Consider the following 20,224-nt stretch of genomic DNA (forward strand, 5'->3'; position numbering starts at 1 on the left):
GCCTGTGTATAGCTTTGCTAGTGTTTATGTTTGTTCAGACTAGTTAGCTTAGGCACCGTCTGGCTTGTTGCCTGTGCATAGCTTTACTAGTTCTATGTGTTTGTTTCCAAGGTATGACTAGTTAGCTAAGGCACCGTCTGGCTTGTTGCCTGTGCATAGCTTTACTAGTTCTATGTGTTTGTTTCCAAGGTATGACTAGTTAGCTTAGGCACCGTCTGACTTGTTGCCTGTGCATAGCTTTACTAGTGCTCTATGTTTGTTTCCAAGGTATGACTAGTTAGCTAAGGCACCGTCTGGCTCGTTGCCTGTGCATAGCTTTACTAGTGCTCTATGTTTGTTTCCAAGGTATGACTAGTTAGCTAAGGCACCGTCTGGCTTGTTGCCTGTGCATAGCTTTACTAGTGCTCTGTGTTTATTTCCAAGGTATGACTAGTTAGCTAAGGCACCGTCTGGCTTGTTGCCTGTGCATAGCTTTACTAGTGCGCTATGTTTGTTTCCAAGGTATGACTAGTTAGCTTAGGCACCGTCTGGCTTGTTGCCTGTGCATAGCTTTACTAGTTCTATGTGTTTGTTTCCAAGGTATGACTAGTTAGCTAAGGCATCGTCTGGCTTGTTGCCTGTGCATAGCTTTACTAGTGCTGTATGTTTGTTTCCAAGATATGAATAGTTAGCTTAGGCACCGTCTGGCTTGTTGCCTGTGCATAGCTGTACTAGTGTTCCATGTTTGTTCCTTGTGTCAGCTAGCCGTCCTGCTAAGCTATTTCCAAGACCATGTTTGTTCCTCGTGTCAGCTAGCCGTCCTGCTAAGCTGTTTCCAAGACCATGTTTGTTCCTCGTGTCAGCTAGCCGTCCTGCTAGCCATTTCCTCGTCTGTGTTTGTTTCTAGTGTTAGCCTAGCCGCCCTTGCTAGCCACTATTCCAAGACTGTGTTTGTTCTTAGTGTAGACTAGCCAGCTTAGGCCCCGCTGGCTTGTAGCCTGTGTCAAGCCGTGCTAGTCTTCTGTGTTTGGGTCCAGGGCATGACTTGTTAGCTGGGGCACAGCTTAGTTGTTAGCTGGTGTATAGCCTTCCAAGTCTCTTGAGTTTGCTCTGTGTATGTTCTTGTGTATGACTGGGTTGCCCGGGTACAGCGTCTCTATGCGCCTGGGTCCAGCTTACTTGTCATTGTGTTGATTCCTGCTGACTACCAGAACCCGGATAGTTCCTGATTGTCTGCCTTGCCTTCGCCTAGGTGCCAGGGGGCACTCCTGGATCTTCATTCCTGCTGTTCCTGTAAGTCCTACCGGCTGCAAGAACCTGAGGGCTCAACCCGAGGGGGAAGGCAGTCAAGTGTAGGTGAAGCCTAGGTCCAGGGTGTTCCAGTTCCGTGGGTTCCGCTCCAGTGTGTTCCAGTCCAGCGGGTTTCACTCCTGTATGTTCCAGTCCAGTGGGGCCACTCCAGTGTGTCCAGTCCAGTGGGCCCCACTCCAGTGCGCACCAGTCCGGTGCGTTCCAGTTCCGAGTGTTCCGGGGTACAACTCCAGTCCGGAGTTCCGGTTCAGTCTTTCCTGCTTTCTACCTGGAAGGTGATTTTGCCTTAAGGACTCACAAACCCCGCGCTCCCGGGGACGAAGCCTGAAGGTATGCCAAGGTCCTCGAGAGCGCGTTGAGCGCGTGAGGCGCGACAGAATACAAAGGCCATGAGTTCGGCGAGATCATCAGTCCAGGTGGGTTTCATGCCCATAAGTTTGTGCCCCACGGACAGTCCGAGGGGAACTTCTGAAATTTTTTTTGATTCCGAGGACAGTCTAGTGTCCGTTTTGGATCCCAAGACAAGCCTGGAGAAATACCGAGAGATACTTCTGACGAATCCAGCCTTTATGGCTACTCCTGAAGCAGCAGCGGAGAAGGAGCGTATTTACCGAAGTCTGTGCCACTATGACCCAGTTTTTGGCCCCTATGACCCAGTTTCTGACATGAATTCGGCCATCACGCTCAGTGAGTACCGCCGCCAACTTCGGGAAGACCCTGATTTGTGGGATACTCTGGAGTCTGAGCTTGAAAGAAGCCGGGACTGTTCTCCGCCCGGGTTTTTTCGCCCACCTCAGCCGAGTAGCCGGCCATACTATGGTGGGGTAATTCGTTGTCGGGATCCTAGCCCACCGATGCTAAGTCCGGCTCGAGGAGGGGTTCCGGTGGAGCATTGGGAACCTTTCCGAGTGAAGCCTCTAGCCAAGCCGCTGAGGCCGGGCCGACGGAGGCGTCAGACCAAGCCCCGGACCTCAGTTCAAGTAGCGCGGCCTCCTAGGCGCTTGAGTCCAGTCCAGGGGATGCTTCATACTGAACCTCCTATTCCAGTCCAAGTAACGAGGGGGCTTAAGTCTCCGAGACCAGTTCGAGGAAGGCCTTTAATGGAGCCCCAGATTCTTATGCAAGTGGCGCTCCAGGTCGAGCCTCCAGTCCTCATGCAAGTGGCACGCCCTTTGAAGTTTCCGAGTCCAGTCCGAGGGAAGCTGTCGATGGAGCCTCAGATTCCTGTGCAAGTGGCACTTCGGGTCGAGCCTCCAGTCCTCCTTCAAATGGCATGCCCTTGGAAATCTCCGAGTCCAGTCCGAGGGAAGCTGTCGAGGGAGCCTCAGATTCCTGTGCAAGTGGCGCTTCGGGTCGAGCCTCCAGTCCTCCTTCAAAGGGCACGCCCGTTGAAGTTTCCGAGTCCAGTCCGAGGGAGGCTGTCGATGGAGCCGCAGATTCCTGTGCAAGTGGCACTTCGGGTCGAGCCTCCAGTCCTCCTTCAAATGGCACGCCCTTTGAAGTCTCCGAGTCCAGTCCGAGGGAAGCCTTCGATGGAGCCTCAGATTCCTGTGCAAGTGGCGCTTCGGGTCAAGTCTCCGGTTCCTGTTCAAGTGACCCGTCCAGTCAAGCCACTGAGTCCAGTTCGAGCAGCGCTCCAGATCGAGCCGCCGATCCCTGCCCTAAGGGTGTGTTCGGCCAAGCCTCAGTTAAAGTTCCGTCCCTGCCAGGAGGCAGAGGGCGTCTCGAGTTGCAAGTCCAGTCAAGATGCTGAGCCTGGATCGAGTTGCAAGTCCAGTCAAGATGCTGAGTCTGGATCGAGTTGCAAGTCCAGTCAAGATGCTGAGCCTGGATTGAGTTGCAAGTCCAGTCAAGATGCTGAATCTGCACCGAGTGCAGAGGTCAGCCACGATATTGAGTCTGCTATTGAGGAAGAGATGATGTTCCCAGAGGACTGTGATAGACCTTGTGTTGATTCAGCCTGGGAGAAGATCTCCGAAGCTATAGCTGAGAGAGGGTGTGTTCAACGGCTTGGAGCCCGGAGAAACCCATTTTCTGCATTTCAGCCTGCTAGCATGCTCTGGGGATACCAGGGCCGTCTCCTCTTGAACCCTGCTCGGCAGAGGCCGCCCGAAGCTAAGGTTAGAGAGACGTCCCAGTCCGGCCAGAGAGGGGCGTCCAGCCCTGCAGCTGAATCTCTTCCAAGTTCCAGTTCTAACCATGATGCTAAGCCTGTTCCGAGTTCTAGTTCCAGCCAGGAGGCTGAGTCCATGTCTAGTTCCAAGTCCGACCAAGATGTTGAGGTCGTCCTAAGTTCCAGTGTCCGTCAGGAGGCTGACTTTCTGTTGAGTTCTCGTTCCAGTCAAGCTCCTGAATCCAGTTCCAGTCAAGGGGTTGAGGCCAACCCGGGTGCTAGTTCCAGATCCATTTCTGTTCAGACTTCTAGCTCCTGCCAAGATGGGAATGCCACCTTGAGCCTCAGCCCAGCTTCTAATGTCAGCTGGAGTAGTGACTCCAGCCCTGTTCCTGTCAGTTCATGGACTTGCCAAGAGGTTCAGGACATTGGGGGTTCCCTCAGGAGAGGGTTACTTTTGAATTGTGTTCCTCTTGATGTCTCCATGTTCCTGAGGTTGCCCCATGGTGACTCGAAGGAGCTTCCTGGTCACAGGTTCTACTTTTGTCTGCCAGTTTTGATCTTCCTTGTGACTTCCAGCCCGGTGATCTATGTCTGGCTTTTGAGACCTATCAGGAAGTTTCATCATAGTTACCCCTGGATACCCGACCACCTCCGGGAGACCGAGAGGGGGGTCTTGAGGAAGGGATACTGTCCCGTTTGTGGCCGTGCCACCCTTCAGACTTACCCTGTTTCTGGGAGTCAGTGGCTGTGCTGGCTTCTGCTTGTCTCTGTGTCTGTGTTTGTCTTAGGTTCTCTCTGGCTCTGTGTGCTGATTGCCCTACTGAACCTCACCTGTGTGGGCTATGCCTCTTCCAAGATGGCTGCCGCCTCTTCGTCTCTGCCAGTATCCAAGATGGCTCCCGCTGTTACTTTCTATGGGATGCCTGCTCTGAGTGTCAAGCCTCTGTTTGGTTGCAAGGTGATTGCTGCACCTGTGGCTCTGGTGTTGATGGGCTTTATTAGTCACCTGAAGACTAGAGTCTTGGCCTTTGTATCTAACCTCTACTCACCTCATCTAATCTCATGCAAAGGTCCTGGAGTATAGAGTGCTGTACCCAGCGTCAGTGTTTGCTCTGTGTGAGTGTTCTATGTTTGTTTGACTAGCTAGCTTAGGCACCGTGTAGCTTATAGCCTGTGTATAGCTTTGCTAGTGTTTATGTTTGTTCAGACTAGTTAGCTTAGGCACCGTCTGGCTTGTTGCCTGTGCATAGCTTTACTAGTTCTATGTGTTTGTTTCCAAGGTATGACTAGTTAGCTAAGGCACCGTCTGGCTTGTTGCCTGTGCATAGCTTTACTAGTTCTATGTGTTTGTTTCCAAGGTATGACTAGTTAGCTTAGGCACCGTCTGACTTGTTGCCTGTGCATAGCTTTACTAGTGCTCTATGTTTGTTTCCAAGGTATGACTAGTTAGCTAAGGCACCGTCTGGCTCGTTGCCTGTGCATAGCTTTACTAGTGCTCTATGTTTGTTTCCAAGGTATGACTAGTTAGCTAAGGCACCGTCTGGCTCGTTGCCTGTGCATAGCTTTACTAGTGCTCTATGTTTGTTTCCAAGGTATGACTAGTTAGCTAAGGCACCGTCTGGCTCGTTGCCTGTGCATAGCTTTACTAGTGCTCTATGTTTGTTTCCAAGGTATGACTAGTTAGCTAAGGCACCGTCTGGCTTGTTGCCTGTGCATAGCTTTACTAGTGCTCTGTGTTTATTTCCAAGGTATGACTAGTTAGCTAAGGCACCGTCTGGCTTGTTGCCTGTGCATAGCTTTACTAGTGCGCTATGTTTGTTTCCAAGGTATGACTAGTTAGCTTAGGCACCGTCTGGCTTGTTGCCTGTGCATAGCTTTACTAGTTCTATGTGTTTGTTTCCAAGGTATGACTAGTTAGCTAAGGCATCGTCTGGCTTGTTGCCTGTGCATAGCTTTACTAGTGCTGTATGTTTGTTTCCAAGATATGAATAGTTAGCTTAGGCACCGTCTGGCTTGTTGCCTGTGCATAGCTGTACTAGTGTTCCATGTTTGTTCCTTGTGTCAGCTAGCCGTCCTGCTAAGCTATTTCCAAGACCATGTTTGTTCCTCGTGTCAGCTAGCCGTCCTGCTAAGCTGTTTCCAAGACCATGTTTGTTCCTCGTGTCAGCTAGCCGTCCTGCTAGCCATTTCCTCGTCTGTGTTTGTTTCTAGTGTTAGCCTAGCCGCCCTTGCTAGCCACTATTCCAAGACTGTGTTTGTTCTTAGTGTAGACTAGCCAGCTTAGGCCCCGCTGGCTTGTAGCCTGTGTCAAGCCGTGCTAGTCTTCTGTGTTTGGGTCCAGGGCATGACTTGTTAGCTGGGGCACAGCTTAGTTGTTAGCTGGTGTATAGCCTTCCAAGTCTCTTGAGTTTGCTCTGTGTATGTTCTTGTGTATGACTGGGTTGCCCGGGTACAGCGTCTCTATGCGCCTGGGTCCAGCTTACTTGTCATTGTGTTGATTCCTGCTGACTACCAGAACCCGGATAGTTCCTGATTGTCTGCCTTGCCTTCGCCTAGGTGCCAGGGGGCACTCCTGGATCTTCATTCCTGCTGTTCCTGTAAGTCCTACCGGCTGCAAGAACCTGAGGGCTCAACCCGAGGGGGAAGGCAGTCAAGTGTAGGTGAAGCCTAGGTCCAGGGTGTTCCAGTTCCGTGGGTTCCGCTCCAGTGGGTTTCACTCCTGTATGTTCCAGTCCAGTGGGGCCACTCCAGTGTGTCCAGTCCAGTGGGCCCCACTCCAGTGCGCACCAGTCCGGTGCGTTCCAGTTCCGAGTGTTCCGGGGTACAACTCCAGTCCGGAGTTCCGGTTCAGTCTTTCCTGCTTTCTACCTGGAAGGTGATTTTGCCTTAAGGACTCACAAACCCCGCGCTCCCGGGGACGAAGCCTGAAGGTATGCCAAGGTCCTCGAGAGCGCGTCGAGCGCGTGAGGCGCGACACCTGCAGTCAACTGGGTGAGGTGTATGGGAGAAGTAACTTCCATGACATATGGCAGCAGCTGAAACAGTCTTCAGGGCAAAGGCAAGTCTGAGTTAGGTAAAGCAGATTGAGAATATGAGAGATAAAGAGGTTGTGGATATAGGCAAGCTTGTTGGAAATAGAGTGGGCATTCCAAAGGACACACGAGAAAGACAGAGAAGAAGGGGAAAGGAGAGGAACAGAAATAAGATTGGAGACACTGTTGTGTGATCTGCACGAGTAGGGTGAAAACTGATATGGAGGACCAGGATTGGGGTTGATTTCCCCAGCAGATAGCAGGAGAAGGAACAAGAGAGAATAGAGAAAAGTAGGAGAGAAATGATCACAGCAAAGAAGATGACATGCACTGATACAGAATGGAGATGGTTGAATGAAAGGGAAAACATGTTGAAGCTTGAGAACTGAGAAGAAGGGAGAAGACAAAAGGGATGGTGAGGTGATGAAAGCAGAAGTTGGGCAATGTGGTCCTGAAGTATACAGTGGTTTCAAATGGAGAAAGAGATTGGGAAAAGTCAGTATTAAGAAGAGAAATTGCACTGGAGCCATTAGGAATAGGAAAAAGGAAAATAAAACCTGTAGAGACAAAATGTTTCACTCATCTAACGGTGCACAGCACCTGTAACAGAAGCCCCAAATGGATTGGGTGGACCTAGGAAACACCCTGGAGAATGCTGGGAGAAATATGCAGAAGGGCTGCAAGACCTCCACAACTCCTACCCAGCTCTCTGATCATTCTGTTCTGATTTTAATTAAATTGAATTAAAAAGTCATAGCTTTGCTATACCACCTTTATTGATACAAGCAAAGTGGTTTACATAAATTATATGCAGGTACTCTGTCCCTTGTGGGCTCAGAATCTACATTTTTTTATCTGGGGCAATGAAGGGTTAAGTGACTTGACCAGGGTCACAAGGAGCAATAGTGGGAATTGAACCTGGTTCCCCAGGTTCACAGCCCACTCACAATTAAATTGTCTCCTAATTGGAGATTTAATGCTGGTATATTTGTCGAGGAAGGCTTTAGCAACTTAATCTGAAATACACTGAATACTTATTTTCAGTTTAACTCTCTTCAAGAGTAGATAATAAGAGAGATGCCTTAAGAGCAACTCTTCGAGGCACTATTATATCAAGTTTCTTTATTCTTGACACACCGTTAAAGGGTGCAAGTCATCATAGTGGTTTACAATCATTATAATATGAGAAATTTAGGAAAGTGAACTACAGTAATCACAGGAAAGATAAGAGGAAGAGAGGGAGAACGGTGAAGGGAGAGGAAAAAGAAGGGATGGGATAGAGGTCCTAGGTCATTAGCACACACTAGGGAGAAGGAGAGAGCCATTTTATTTATTTATTTATTTATTTATTTATTTATTTATTTATTTATTTATTTATTTATTTATTGCATTTGTATCCCACATTCCCCCACCTATTTGCAGGCTCAATGTGGTTTACATAGATTTAGTAACATTGTCATATCAGGATGTCAAATACAGTTAGTAATGTGTAGCGATCAAGGAAGGGAAGAGGGAAGATGGGAGAGAGTGATTAGGGTAGTTATAAAAGGTGGGCATACATGGTTGGTGTGGTGACTTAGTGAGGTTATAGGTTCCCATTGTAGGCCTTGTTGAAGAGGAATGTTTTCAGAGATTTTCGAAAGATAGTTGTTTCCTTGATTGCTTTCAGGTCTGTAGGTAATGCATTCCATAACTGCGTGCTCATGTAGGAGAAGGTAGTGGCATGCATCAGCTTGTATTTAAGTCCTTTGCAGTTGGGGTAGTGCAGGTTGAGAAATTTGTGGGATAATCTTGTGGTGTTTCTGGGAGGTAAGTCCACGAGGTTTAGCATGTAGATTGGGGCGTCTGCATGAATGATTTTGTGTACAATCGTGCAGATCTTGAACGCAATGCATTCCTTAAGTGGGAGCCAATGAAGTTTCTCTCTTAGGGGTTTTGCTCTTTCATATTTAGTTTTTCCAAATATGAGTCTGGCGGCCGTATTCTGGGCAGTTTGGAGTTTTTTGATTGTCTGTTCTTTGCACCCGGCGTACAGTGCATTGCAGTAGTCCAGATGACTTATTACCATTGACTGTACCAGGGTACGGAAGATATATCTCGGGAAGAAAGGTTTTACTCTTTTTAGTTTCCACAAGGTATAGAACATCTTTTTCGTTGTGTTTTCACATGGGTATCAAGAGTGAAGTTTCGGTCAATGGTGACTCCAAGAATTTTCAAGTTTTGTGAGACCGGAAGGGAACAGTATGGTGTGATTATGGCCTAGGAAGAAACATAAGCAGAAACTTTTACAATTAGAACAAGATATTAAGGCTCTGAAGCAACATTATGAAACTAGCAATAAAGTGAGACATTTACTTGCTGCATATTTGAAAGGACAGGATAAGACATCTTAAGTCTGGTGATGGGAGATCTCTATATTCAGATCTAGATGTTTTACAGCAGTTTCATAATTATTCTGTCAATGTTTATGCTCAGTGCCACTGTTTAACTTTGAATCTAGTCGCTTACTTTTTAGATTAGCTAGAGTAATTAGTCCTTATAGATCTTCAAAAAGAGGTTACTAATTCTTCAATAAGTAAATAGTGATGATAGAAACACCAGGGAAAGATTTAACTTCTGTCAACTAAAAGCCTTTCTCTTTCAGCAATGTTGAAGTAAAATATATTACAAGATTTTAGCAACTAGACTTAGTGGCATTTCCCAGCCCTTATTCTAAATGATCAGACTGGATTTATGGCAAGGGATAATGCCTGAATGTTTTGTAGTATTATATATTTGCCACAGCAACAGGATACTCCATTTGTGGCTTTCTCACTAGAAGATGAAAAAGCATTTGATTGTGAAGATTGAAACTATCTGTTTTATGTGCTAGATTGGGTTGGTATTGGCTCACACTTTTTTTGAAATGGTTAAAATATTTGATCAGTCCCCAGAAGGACTTGATGGTTAACTCTCAGTTATCTGACTTGTTTCCTTTGCAGAGGAGAAGCAGGCAGAGATACGTTCCTTCTCTGTTGTGTTCATCCTCGAAGCAGATGGACGTCTCAAAGTGGCCAAAAAAAAAACCATGCATCTGCCAAAAATGTACAAATTGTGATTTTTGAAAGGAAGAGTTTGGACATTTTACGCTGCAGTTCATCCAACTAGCTAGCAAGGAGGTGTGTTGGAGTAAATAGAATTACCATCTCTATGCTGATGACTCTCAAATCTACCTTTCTACCCCTGATATCTCACCTTGCATCCAAACCAAAGTTTCAGCGTGCTTGTCTGACATTGCTGTCTGGATGTCTCAACGCCACCTGAAATTAAACATGACCAAAACCGAGCTACTCATTTCCCCCCCCAAACCCACCTCCCCACTCCCCCCGTTTTCTATTTCTGTTGATGGCTCTCTCATTCTCCCTGTCTCCTCAGCTCGAAACCTTGGGGTCATCTTTGACTCTTCTCTCTCCTTCTCTGCTCATATCCAGCAGATCGCCAAGACCTGTCGTTTCTTTCTTTACAACATCCGTAAAATCCGCCCCTTTCTTTCCGAGCACTCTACCAAAACCCTCATCCACACCCTTGTCACCTCTCGCTTAGACTACTGCAATCTGCTTCTTGCTGGCCTCCCACAGTCACCTCTCCCCTCTCCAATCGGTTCAAAACTCTGCTGCCCATCTCGTCTTCCGCCAGGGTCGCTTTACTCATACTACCCCTCTCCTCAAGTCGCTTCACTGGCTCCCTATCCATTTTCGCATCTTGTTCAAACTTCTTCTACTAACCTATAAATGTACTCATTCTGCTGCTCCCCAGTATCTCTCCACACTCGTCCTTCCCTACACCCCTTCCCGTGCACTCCGCTCCATGGATAAATCCTTCTTATCTGTTCCCTTCTCCACTACTGCTAACTCCAGACTTCGCGCCTTCTGTCTCGCTGCACCCTACGCCTGGAATAAACTTCCTGAGCCCCTACGTCTTGCCCCATCCTTGGCCACCTTTAAATCTAGACTGAAAGCCCACCTCTTTAACATTGCTTTTGACTCGTAACCACTTGTAACCACTCACCTCCACCTACCCTCCTCTCCTCCTTCCTATACACATTAATTGATTTGATTTGCTTACTTTATTTTTTGTCTATTAGATTGTAAGCTCTTTGAGCAGGGACTGTCTTTCTTCTATGTTTGTGCAGCGCTGCGTATGCCTTGTAGCGCTATAGAAATGCTAAATAGTAGTAGTAGTAGTAGTAGTAGAGTCATGTTTTGGATGGAACTAGGGTGGGCTCAAAATTAAGATATCATTCAGCAATAATGGAATGGGAAGAAATGTCCAAAGCAAAAAAGAAGGGCATTTTTATCTAGACCTGTTTCAGACACATCCAGAGTATAAAAAGGTGCCCTGATTTATTTAGTTATTTATTACATTTGTACCCCGCGCTTTCCCACACAAAGCAAGTTCATTGTGGCTTACGTAGTAAATAGAATTACATAGTCTTGTAAGAAGAGTATTACAAACTGAGATAAACATGGTAATAGAAGACCTTAATAATAAGTGGATTGAACATAGAAGGTGCAACAAAGATAGGATAAGCAAAAATAAGAGGGGATGGGAGGGGCAAAGTATGTGGAAGATGGTAAAAGAAAAGACTAGGAGATAAGCAAGAAGGAGATTGGGAGACAACGGTCTTGGTCTAATATATAATCAACATCAGTGCAGGAGTCATTTGGGTAGGGTTATAAGGTTAAGTTGGGCCATTTGAGTAATCTTGCTTGAAGAGATGGGTTTTCAACATTTTTCTGAAGGGTAAGTAGTCGTTCATTGTTCGGATGGATCTTGATAGAGCGTTCCAAAGCTGGCTGCCTAAAAAGGAGAAGCTGGAGGCATAAGAGGTTTTATATTTAATTCCTTTGCAGCTGGGAAGGTGTAAATTGAGGTAAGTAGGTGAAGACATTAATCTATTTCTAATTGGGAGGTCAATCAGGTTATACATGTAGCTGGGGGATTCACCATATGTGATTTTATGAATCGTTGCGTGATTGAGCAGCTGACCACTGGAGGGATGAAAGCATGACCCCTCCTTCATCTCCCAGTTACTGACCCTCCTCCCACCCCCCCTAAGAAGTGAAAATGACAGTGGATACCAGGCTCTATGACGGCTTCAGGTATTATGGCCATTCAGTAAGCAAGTGTAAGGAGTAGCCTAGTGGTCAGTGCAGTGGACTTTGAACAAAGGGATCCAGCTATAACTCCAACTTCATTTCTGTACAAATATGTGAGCTCTCCTGGAACACAGAAATACCTACCTACCATACCTGAATGTATAAGACACCTGCCAGCGTGATGGCCATTGTAGTGGTGGACCTCTGGGTACAGTAGGGTTTTATCTGTTTCTGGAGGGCTCATAACATATAAAGGAATTAAGGTGGGATTTATATCTGGGTCCACTGCACTGACCACTAGGCTGCCCCTCTGCTCTGTAGGGATGTCTGTGTGGCAAATTTTTGTGCAAATAATAGTTTATAGTTTATTTAAAACCTTACTATACCACCTTTCCAAAATAAGGTCAAAGCGCTTTACAGACTAAAAACAACAGAGAAAAGAACACCAAAAAACCGGACATATCAAGAGCAACCAAACCAGGAGGAAAAAAAAACATTGAAGGGGAATGAAGGAGGGGCTGTGCCTCAGTCACAGGGTCCTGCAACCAACAGTTCCAACATTAAGTACTGGCAGAGAGACCTGCTCGAAAAATAGGGGGCAAAGAATTCCATAGACGGGGTTAGAAAGAGTGTCTGGTTGATTCAGAATAAAGCAGAAAGACATTTTTGTGCCTGCTTTTTTGGCGTCCATAGTTTAGACGTATCAGTTTGGAAAATGACTGTTCATTTTGGACTTTTTCAGCACAAGGATGTCCTTCTCATGTATTTTTGAACAGAAAATTTGGATGTTTTTCCTGTTCAAAATGGCTGTGAGATGGTCATTTTTTTTTGTGGTCGTTATGAGCAGGACGTCCCAGTTCTGATGTGGACATTCTTTCGAAAATACCCTTCCACGTGATGCAGTTGTGCATGTCACAGACATAATTCTAGAAGCTTTTAGCATATAAATGAGTCCAGGTCCATTTCTATCGTTAGAGCTTCAGATCAGGAATTTCTATGGCCTGGACGGTGAGCTTTCATGCTCATCCCCATTCAGCAGTTTTTCGGATGGCTTGCTTGTAGTTTCTATACTTTTTAATTTGGTCTCCTCTTCCTTTTTGTTAATGAGCGAGTTAAGATTATCTGACCGAAATTTAGTGCCAATTAACTGGCCAGGAATGGCTCTTGACTGGTTAAATATCACTTAACCACCTAAGCGCTAATATTCAGTTTGAGATAGTACATAGGGGGTTTCTATATAAGGCAGCTAAAAAATCTGCGTGGAAAACATTTTTACTTATGCATATTCTATGAGCAGTGCCTAGATTTAGGTGCGGTCTATAGAATATGCTTAACTGATATTCCCGCATCTAAAAATAACTGCACCCATTTACTTCCAAAATTTACACTCAAGGATTTATACCCATATGGCGTAAATCCTGGTGCATACATTTTGGAAGTCCATTAAACGTCCATTTCCCTGCCTATAACCATGCCCCTTTTTATCTGCATGCATTAGAAGTTAGGCGCAGTATGTTACAGAAAACGCTTAGTGAGTGGTGGGCGTAAATTCTAATTATTGCCAATTAGTGGTCATTATTGCTTGTTAAGTGCTGTCATCAATGCTAATTACCTTATTAGGCTAATTAAGTTACATGCCTTGTTATAGAAGCCACCCGGATTTTGGCATGGGTCTCCAGGTACGCTATATAGAATCCAAAGGATGCTGGCTAACTGGCTATCCAGCTTATTTTCGAAGGAGATCGCCGGCCATCTTCCAACACAAATCGGGAGATGGCCAGCGATCTCCTGAAGTCGGCCAAATCAGTATAATCGAAAACCAATTTTGGCCGGCTTCAACTGCTTTCCATCGCGGAGCCGGCCAAATTTCAAGGGGGCGTCTCGGCAGGGTAGTGAAGGCGGGACAGGGGCGGGATGGGGGCGTGCTCACGAGATGGCCGGCTTCGCTCGATAATGTAAAAAAGAAAGCCGGCCTTGATGAGCATTTTGCCGGCTTTACTTGGTCCCTTTTTTTTTACGACTAAGCTTCAAAAAGGAGCCCCAACTAACCAAATGACCACCGGCGGGAATTGGGGATGACCTCCCCTTACTCCCCCAGTGGTCACCAACCCCCTCGCGCCCAAAAAAAGAAAATATGCCAGCCTCTATGCCAGCCTCAAATGTCATACCCTGCTCCCTAACAGTAGTATGCAGGTACCTGGAGCAGTTTTAGTGGGTGCAGTGCATTTCAGACAGGTGGACCCAGGCCCATCCCCCCCTATCTGGTACACTTGTGGTGGTAAATATTGAGCTCTCCAACCCCCCCCCCCCAAACCCACTGTACCCACATCTAGATGCCCCCTTCATCTCTAAGGGCTATGGTAGTGGTGTACAGTTGTGGGGAGTGGGTTTTGGGGGGCTCAGCACACAAGGTAAGGGAGCTATGCACCTGGGAACTATTTTTGAAGTCCACTGCAGTGCCCCCTAGGGTGCCCAGTTGGTGTCCTGGTATGTCAGGGGGACCAGTGCACTACAAATGCTGGCTCCTCCCACGACCAAGTGGCTTGGATTTGGCCGGGTCTGAGATGGCCGGGTTTGATGTCCATTATGGGCTAAAACTGAAGCTGGCCATCTCAAACCAGCGATCTCAACATTTGTGTCGAGATTTGGCCGGCCCCAACCGTATTATCGAAAAAAAAGATGAAAATACGGTTGGCTATGCCCATTTACGGAGCCGGCCCCGGAGATGGCCACCCATAGAGATGGCCGGCACCGTTCGATTATGTCCCTCCACATCATGCAATATAACCAGCTGCCTGCAAATATTCAGCGCATTGCTGGCTAACTTTGGTGGCCAAATTGGGCTGCTGAAATAACAGGCCTATTTATGGCCGCTATAAACTTAACCGGCTAGCGCTGCATGGGCGTAGACTGGGGGGCCAGGGGGGGCAATGCCCCCCCAAACGCAGGACCGGCACCAGGCAGCTCTCCCTTCGCCCCGCCCTCTCCCCGTTCCTTCTCCTCCCCCCCCTGGCCCCCCCGTGAGCCGGCTCTCCTCCCTCCCTCCGGATCCGTCCCTCACCGACCTGATCTTTGAATCCTTTGCCTGCCCACTAGCGCTCTCTCCCCTGCTGGTTAGCACTTTAAAAATGGCCACCGAGACTTCCAGAGGCGGCCTCGCGAGACTTCTGCTGAAGTCTCGGCAGCCATTTTGAAGCGCGAACTGGCAGGGGTGAGTCAGCGCTAGCGGGCAGGCGAAGAATTCGAAGATCAAGTTGGTGATGGACGGATCCGGAGGGAGGAGAACTGGCTCGCTGTGGGGGGGGGGGGAGGAGAAGGAACGGGGAGAGGGCGGGATGAAGGGAGGACAGGGGAGAGGAGGGTCACTGCTGGACTGGGTGGATGGAGGGCAGGGGAAAGGAGGGCCACTGGGCATGGGGACAGGGGAGAGGAGGGTCACTGCTGGACTGGGTGGATGGAGGGCAGGGGAAAGGAGGGCCACTGGGCATGGGGGCAGGGGAGAGGAGGATCACTCCTGGACTGGGTGGATGGAGGGCAGGGGAAAGGAGGGCCACTGGGCATGGGGGCAGGGGAAAGGAGGGTCGCTGGACATGGGTGGATGGAGGGCAGGGGAGAGAAAAGAAATGCTGGACATGGATGGAGGGGAGGAAAGAGTGAGGAAGGAGATGAGATGAGGGAAAAGGAAGAGAGGAGAAAAACTGCACATGGATGAAGAAAATAGGCAGAAGCTGAGGACCAGAAATGAAGAAGAAAGGAGGAAAGGAAAGAAATAAATGGAAAGGAAGCCCTGGAAACGGAGTTAAGAGGACAGATAGCAGCAGAATGAATCAGATTCTGGACCAGCATGATCAGAAAAACAGTCACCAGACAACAAAGGTAGAAAAAAAATCATTTTATTTCCATTATAGTGTTTGGAATATGTTCACTTTGAGAATCAGGTGCTCAACATTAAAAGTTTATATTTACTTATTTATACCCCCCTCCCCAGGCTCTCTCCCCGGCTATAGCCAGCTCTGCAATTTGGCGGGGGGGTGCAGAGGTGGACCGGGGGGGAGAGCCTGTTGTTAAAGATTTACCAGCACACCACTGCCTGCCGCCAAACCCGCTGCCTCTCCGATTCAGTGGCTATCCATCGGCAAACGAACACTGGTTATTCCCAAAAAAGCCAGCTCTTGCTCCCTTCCTTCCTCCATATTAGCATAATTTGCATATACATATATGCAAATGAATATGCTAATATGCCCCGCCCCTTCCTTTGTCCCCCCAAATGAAACAGTCAAACTACTCCTATGGTTGCGGGCCACAGCTGGCCTGCCTCCCATGGGCTGAATGTTGACCGGTATGTCTTTAGTTTCTCCTGTAATGCTTTTGCCAGGAGTAATATTGTAAACTTGTTTTGTTTTGTTTTTTTTTAACAAGGATACCCTTGTAATGGAAATACAGGCCAAGTAATAATACAAAAACATAACAATATCCTGAAAATTATACAATTGAAGAAAACTGTTTAAGAAGATACAAATGAAAAGGAGAAATCAGAATACACATGAAGAAAAATATATATAGCCTTTCTTAGACCCCTATCATTGGCGGGGGGGGGGGGGGGGGGGGGGGGGAATGAAGAATTAGAGAAGTTATCAAAATAATTATTTCAAAGGCAACCAAAGGCTGTCTAACCTCCAGGTCATTTTATACATTATCTCAGTTGTTTCAACTCTAGAAACGATTTCAGATGTTCCGGCAAGAAATAAGTATATTTAGTTTGACCCAGCTTAACTACACATTTACACGGGTACGCTAAAAAGAAAGAGCCCCCAATATCTATTGTCTTTTGTTTCAGAGCCAAGAAAGCTCTCCTTCTTTGTTGGATTTGTTTGGTCATGTCTGGATAAATCCAGACTTTAGAACCACAGAATTGCGCTTTAGAGTTTCTGAAATACAGTCTTAAGATGGTATTATAGTCCTGCTCAAAAAACAATGATACGATCAATGTAGCTCTGTCAATTATTGTTTCAGAAGATTGTTCCAATATAGCAGATATATTTTGTAAATCAGGAATAACATTTTCTTCCACACCTCTTGTTTCTCCTCTAAGTCTAGGAATATAATAAATCTTATTTACCGGGGGGGATGGCCTCAAGAGGAATTTTCAGTATTTCAGTCAGGTATCTACAAAACGTGTCCATCGCAGTCACCCCGGATAAAATAGGAAAACTTAGAAAACAGAGATTGAGGCGTCTATTAAAATTTTCAATCTGCTCTATTTTTCTTCTTATATCTGTATTGTCTTTAATAACCACATTTTTAAAGTCTTTAATTGAATCCACTTCTTTTTGCAATATTGTTACTTGGTTTATCACATCTGCTCTAACAGAGTCTACAGTCAATTTTAGTGCTTCAAATTTAGCGTTTAAATTTTCCACATCACCTGAAGTCTTTTGAAGTGTAGAATTAATCTGGATTAACATCCCCCAAACAGTTTCCAGAGTCACCTCCGAGCTCTTCACCGAAGGAACCACGGTTCCTTCGGCCTTCAGCGCCGCTTGTTGCGTACCTGGATTCTCACTGGTCACCCTTTCCGACACACTTCCGGGGTCGGTGGGGTTTCCCTCCAGGGCCGCCTTCGACGCTGGGCAGAGAGGAATCACCGAGAGAGATGGTGGAGACAGGGAGGTTTCCTCTCCCAGAGGGGACGCCGCTTCTCCGGAGATCCCCGCTATGGGATCCTCTCCCCGTAAGTTCCTGGAGGCACCGGGGAAGTATCACTCCATGACGGCTGGACCGGAGAAGACGCTGAGGTAGGCAGAGGAATCGACCTCAGCGTTCCTTTTCGTTTGGAGTGTGGCATTTTGAAGAAATACTATCGTAGTCCAAACCGGTCAGAGCGTTTTACCAACCAAACCGGTCAGGCGGCCATCTTAGATCATTCTCCGCTGTAAACTTGTAGTTTTGCATTTGTCACTCCCTTTCCTGTAGATCAAACACCTGTCCACATCGGGGTGAATTTCTATAAAAGCGATATTCTAGAAGCCACGTCGAACGTTCAGCGCATTTTATAGAATAACACTTAAGCGGAGCGGTCATGTGTAAATTCAGGTGCCACCATTTGCGCCAACAAAAACATGGCGCCAATGTCTATGCTTAAATTTACACGCAGAGCCCCACATTCTCTAATTATGCGCGGAACTCAAAACCACACCCCAAAATGCTTACGACCTTCCCATTTCCACACTCCTTTTTTCAGACCACACATTTTAGGCACAGATCCAGCACATAAATTTACATACATAAGTCCCAATTAAGTCTAATTAATGCCAGTAATTTCTTGTGAAAAAGACATTAACTGGCAGTAATTGACTTATTATTCTATTCTATTCTACATAATATTTAACCATCTCTCTGACCTCATGTGCAACTTTCTTTAAATCAGTCACTTTACTCTCTAACACTCTCTTACCTATCTATATGTTCCAACTTTGCATATACCCTACGTATTGTGTTGACATTGTAAGTAATATATAAGTACATAAGTAATGCCACACTAGGAAAAGACCAAGGGTCCATCGAGCCCAGCATCCTGTCCACGACAGCGGCCAATCCAGGCCAAGGGCACCTGGCGAGCTTCCCAAACGTACAAACATTCTACACGTTATTCCTGGAATTGTGGATTTTTCCCAAGTCCATTTAGTAGCGGTTTATGGCCTTGTTCTTTAGGAAACCATCTAACCCCTTTTTAAACTCTGCTAAGCTAACCACCTTCACCACGTTCTCCGGCAACAAATTCCAGAGTTTAATTATGCGTTGGGTGAAGAAATGTTTTCTCCGATTTGTTTTAAATTTACTACACTGTAGTTTAATCGCATGCCCCCTAGTCCTAGTATTTTTGGAAAGCGTGAACAGACGCTTCACATCCACCTGTTCCACTCCACTCATTATTTTATATACCTCTATCATGTCTCCCCTCAGCCGTCTCTTCTCCAAGCTGTAAAGCCCTAGCTTCCTTAGCCTTTCTTCATAGGGAATGCCATACTTTGTATTATTTGAATATTTTTACTGTTGTATTTATCTATAGCTTATGTTTGATTTATTCTTAATGTACATCACCTTGAGTGAATTCTTTCAAAAAGGTGGTAAATAAAACCTAATAATAATAATAAATTGGATGACTTTTATAGAATCGGGGGGTTATTGCTAGAATGTTTCACTCCGGATTCTTTTTCCTAAGTCATCATTACAGATTACCTTCATGCTGTCCCATTTGTCGCCCCAGCTGCCTATCTCCAAAATCTTCCTCTTTTCATATTAAAGCCGTAGCCTCTCGTCTCCCTTACCATGAACAGGCAGAACCTGTGGAAACCTGGCAGTGTCTGTAAATGGATTTAAATCTGTCTCCTAAAATGTGAAAGGCTCTTTGAACTGCACAGGTGCTGTTCTTGGATGGATAATAACATCAGTTTAACGATCCTTGCTCTTTTCTTCGTTTTCACTAGCAGTTTGGCTTCTGTTCCTGCTAGCAGAAGATCTTGGAGCATTTAACTTTTTTTATGTCCTTTGAATTTCTGTTCCCAAATTAAGGCCTGTAATAATGGAGTCTTCAAGCTGTAATAGTTTTTTTGTTTTAAGCTCTTTGGACATAGTGTGAGGGATTCTTGGTACATTGGCTGCAGCTTTTGTTCTCTAAGGCTATTTCAAGTTTTAATACTGGAGCAGCATAATTTACCAAGGCAAAGAAAGCTTTATATTGGGGTTTCCTTAAGAACATAAGAACAGCCACACTGGGTCAGACCAATGGTCTACCTAGTCCAGCATCCTGTTTTCCAAACGGAGGCCAAGCCAGGCCACAAGTACCCGACAGAAACCCAAATCTTGGGAACACTCCATACTACAAATCCCAGGGCAAGCAGTTGCTTCCCATGTTGTCTGTCTCAATAGCAGACTTGTAACCACTTGTAACCACTCACCTCCACCTACCCTCCTCTCCTCCTTCCTGTACACATTAATTGATTTGATTTGCTTACTTTATTTTTTGTCTATTAGATTGTAAGCTCTTTGAGCAGGGACTGTCTTTCTTCTATGTTTGTGCAGCGCTGCGTACGCCTTGTAGTGCTATAGAAGTGATAAATAGTAGGTTAGTAGTCTCTTGTAACCAGAGCTAATAGTGTGATGTCATAATGCCTCAGTCCACCAATAAGAGCCAACCTCATCAGTGATGTCACAATGGCTTGATTGTCCTATACTTGGCTCACTTTTATTACATAGCTCTTTGAGCAGGGACTGTCTTTCTTCTATGTTTGTGCAGCGCTGCGTACGCCTTGTAGCGCTATAGAAATGCTAAATAGTAGTAGTAGTAGACTATGGACTTTTCCTCCAGGAATTTGTCCAAACCTTTTTGAAACCCAGATACGCTAACTGCTGTTACCACATCCTCCGGCAAAGAGTTCCAGAGCTGAACTATTCGTTGAGTGAAAAAAATATTTCCTCCTATTTGTTTTTAAAGTATTTGCATCAGACTTTCGGTGGCTGCTGTCACGCACGGTAAAACGGTGGCCAAAAGCCTCTGTGTGTTGGCAGCACATTAATGTTTAATTTTTAGACTGCCAAAAAACTAGTCTAAATGAAACATTGCAAAGCCCAGTTTGCTTTGAGTATCC

This window comes from Microcaecilia unicolor, unplaced genomic scaffold (genome assembly GCF_901765095.1).
Source record: "Microcaecilia unicolor unplaced genomic scaffold, aMicUni1.1, whole genome shotgun sequence".
Classification (NCBI taxonomy): domain Eukaryota; kingdom Metazoa; phylum Chordata; class Amphibia; order Gymnophiona; family Siphonopidae; genus Microcaecilia; species Microcaecilia unicolor.